This window comes from Hesperophylax consimilis, chromosome 20 (assembly GCF_061612785.1).
Source record: "Hesperophylax consimilis isolate HC1 chromosome 20, BYU_Hcon_1.0, whole genome shotgun sequence".
NCBI lineage: Eukaryota > Metazoa > Arthropoda > Insecta > Trichoptera > Limnephilidae > Hesperophylax > Hesperophylax consimilis.
In genome coordinates this window covers 6,213,115-6,216,606 of record NC_142855.1, presented here as the reverse complement: position 1 = coordinate 6,216,606, position 3,492 = coordinate 6,213,115, and the positions used below count along the sequence as shown (strand labels likewise).

At 36.1% G+C, this 3,492-nt stretch overlaps 1 long non-coding RNA gene across 1 annotated transcript; it reads right to left on the bottom strand.

Annotated features, from left to right (window-relative positions):
* Window positions 1–1,161: 1,161 nt before the first annotated feature.
* Window positions 1,162–2,171, bottom strand: LOC149413982 (uncharacterized). The gene is made up of 3 exons (XR_016304090.1): window positions 1,844–2,171; window positions 1,578–1,648; window positions 1,162–1,493 (listed from the first exon to the last, which is right to left on the bottom strand). It is a non-coding gene; the product is annotated as an uncharacterized LOC149413982 (long non-coding RNA).
* Between the last annotated feature and the right edge of the window lie 1,321 nt (window positions 2,172–3,492).

Here is a 3,492-nt window from a genome sequence, read left to right as displayed (position 1 = left end):
TGCTACTCTGGAGTACACACCGTTTTAAATACATTTTAACTGATCCAAAAATATAACAAGAACTTCGTTCTTGGCATCTCTATCAGAGTACATCTTGCTTGAAGTATACCCAAAGCTAGTTAAATCATTATACACATAATGTGAAAAAATCCATCCAAACTTCACGTCCATTAGTCATGCCTGATATTTTATTTATTTCTATTAATTAAATGTACTCTTACAAACAATTACGCACAGCGGCTACCTAGGCCGACTGAGAAAAGTTAATTCTACCACGATACAGATGATCCAACTTGGTTGAACGGTTGTGTGATTGGATGTTGTAACCGTTCTACTTAATAGCCACGCCACATATCACATACAACGCATCTCCACATGGTTCAACTTTAGGTTAAACTCAACCAGATTGATACAACCGCTTAGCCAAACTAAATGGTATGTAAGGCACAATGCGTGAAGACGCACATAACCTCATTATTAATTTGAACACAAAATATGGAAAACGATCGATGGCATAACTCTCGGAATAATCCAGTAATATTTAACGTTAAAGGGTTAGCTTTTCAATGATCACAAGGAATTGCACATTTGATATTTACAACACATCAACATAAATAAACCAATCACTAGATTGATAACTTCGGCCTTTAGTGGGGAGAAATTTTGTCCACGATGACGTCACATCCAGAATTGAGGCATAAACAAACCACTCAGCAAAGTAGAGGAAACAAAAAAAAAAAAAAGCGCGGCCATAGACAATATGATCTTACCTAGGTAGGCACCCAGGGAAGACAATATTGTGCTATTCATCAGCCTAAAATATTATTTTAAAAATAAATTTTAGAAATGTTAACAGATTCTCTCAGGACGACAAGGCTCTAACTCACAAAGTGCGGTCCTGCGAAAATGAGCTATAAGGTATCTTTCCTTACGGCACATTTTCTCAGGACGGCGCTTTGTAAGAAAAATGAAAAACTTTGTTACATGTTGTAAAGTATTTTTTATTTTATTTCAGTAAGATAACAGAAAGAAACAAATAAATTTATAAGCACAAAACATTTTAAATGATTACGAAGTCTGCGACTGAAGCTTTTTCTGGTTTAAATATTCATTTGAGTCGCTAATATTGTTTTAAATTATTAAATATTTCAATTTGAGGATTTAGTCATGAAGTTATTCAAAAAATAATATGAATACAGAAAACATGAGCACAAAACACATCTTAAATTTGTACCAAGTCTGCGACTAAATCTTTTTCTGATTTAAATATTCATTCGAGTCGCTAATATTGTTTTAAATTATTAAATATTTCAATTTGAGGATTTAGTCATGAAGTTATTCAAAAAATAATATGCTTACAGAATTCATGAGCACAAAACACATCTTAAATGTGTACAAAAAACTATAAATATTCTTACGCAGAGGAGCATTGTGTTTCCGTGTAACGGCTGAATTACTGCCGCTGGGTCCCACAGGAACAGGAACACTGATGTCTGAAAACAAAATGATCTTAGTGGTAAGAGGAAAGGAAGAAAAGATCTGCATATTGGATAACAAGTAACATAGAACAGATTTACCTTTGTAATATTCCATGATCTTTTTGGCAGAAGGAACACACCGCTGGTACCCGGTAAGATGTTATCAAGCTCTGAAATAAACATATTTATCGGGTTAACCAAAGTTCCTGAACTAAACATATCATATTGCAAGTAATTATGGTCTTTTATGACATCACACCGTCCTTGTGGAACGCGGACGGGGTCTAAAAGTAAATTCAATTCTTAGGTGAAATTAAGTTACACATTACATGGAACACTGAAGACAAACAAAGGGATATTCACACCTGTATTTTCGTCATAACGGGTTCGATACTGTCTTAAATCTGCATAACTACCAATGCTGGGTAGATTTAAAGTCAGCAGTGCGCATCTTCGAAGGGATCCATTTGGCATTTTTGTTTCTTTTGTAACTTCCGTATTTTGGGTATTTATGACGAGTGGTCTGTCTGTCTGTACACACAACACAGCTTCATAATTTTAGACATTTTCACACAACAACAACTCATGAATTCACGAAAGCAAACAACATAAATAAACCACTCACGCAAACAATCTGAATCTGTCACGATCTGTCAGAAGGACGCAACCATGACGCAATAATGGCGTCACATTGTTTCCGGGGGAAATGGAGCGTAGCCTCTCTCTCTCTGTTACACGGGAGAGAGTGAGAGATCAAACCAGGACGGCTTTTCATTGGATAGTCTGGAACTGACGTCATCAAAAAACCAAAAAAGTGTCGGAGTTATACCCCCCTGCACATCAAGCTGTAAAGCTTCTGGTTCTTTTGACAGATAGGCCATAGATATATGTGATAAATTAGATGCTCAGTTTACTACATTTGCGTTACTGTAGGTAGTAGGTACTGGAGTAGTTGTTTTTATGGTGATCTTGGCCAAACATAGTTGACATTTATTTAATAAATAAATACAGCAAATGACCAATGTAACATACTTTGTCTTTGGGGGTACGCCCCTCCCTCTCCCCAAACCGATAAAAATCTGCCTCTTTCCGCAGCTACTGCTCCCGCTGAACTCCCAGCTATTCAATCGATTTATCACTCAATTATTTTTATGTTTCGAACAAAATATTTCAATCGTGTAAATGTTTCGATCCTACCCATAGCTACTGTAAATAATATGACAATAATAAGGTTCGCAATAAAACAACTTGCTTGGCTAGGCTGACAAAAAACAGAAGAAGTTTATTACATACCATAGACTCTCTTCGCTTTGTCTTAGGAGCCATGAAATCTTCCCCAATCAACGCAATGCAAGTAGAATGCTGCGAACCTCCTTTAAGAACTCGATGCCTAGCAGAAAAATATGTTTACAAACTACGTTCAATAAGATCCCATCCCTTGGTTCATAAACTTCAATTCTTAAAGTATGGGGTTAATTCAAATAATAATTTAATAATTTCCCTTTTCGAAAAATCATTCTCCTCGCTTTCTCTATGATTCCTACAATGCTCTCCTGGGTTTATCTTCACACGCCTCTCAATGAATCTCTTTCGTTATACTTATGTCCCTATGAAATCTTTACTTTCTATCCCAAGGTCAATCAGTTTAGAGGAATAAATAAATAAATAATCATTCAAAACTCACCGCATTCAAATAATGGAGAATTGAAAAAAACTTGTCAAATTGTATAATTTTTTTCACAGATGGTTCAAAACTCAGTCAGGACTTCCATTGCAGGGCCTATGTGTCTACGTCTATGTTTATGTGTTTGTAAGTGTAATGTTCCTACTATGTTTGTGACTAAAGTATCCGTACTTCATGGACACGGCCGCATTGTGGTGACCTCGGTGTCGAGTAAAGTAAATATAAATCACGTTCATCGAGATCTCCTGGTCACTGGTACAATTTGTGATATTCCCTTCTCTAACTAACCTATTTGAATAATCCGTGATCTCCGGCCTGTGTCCGATGATT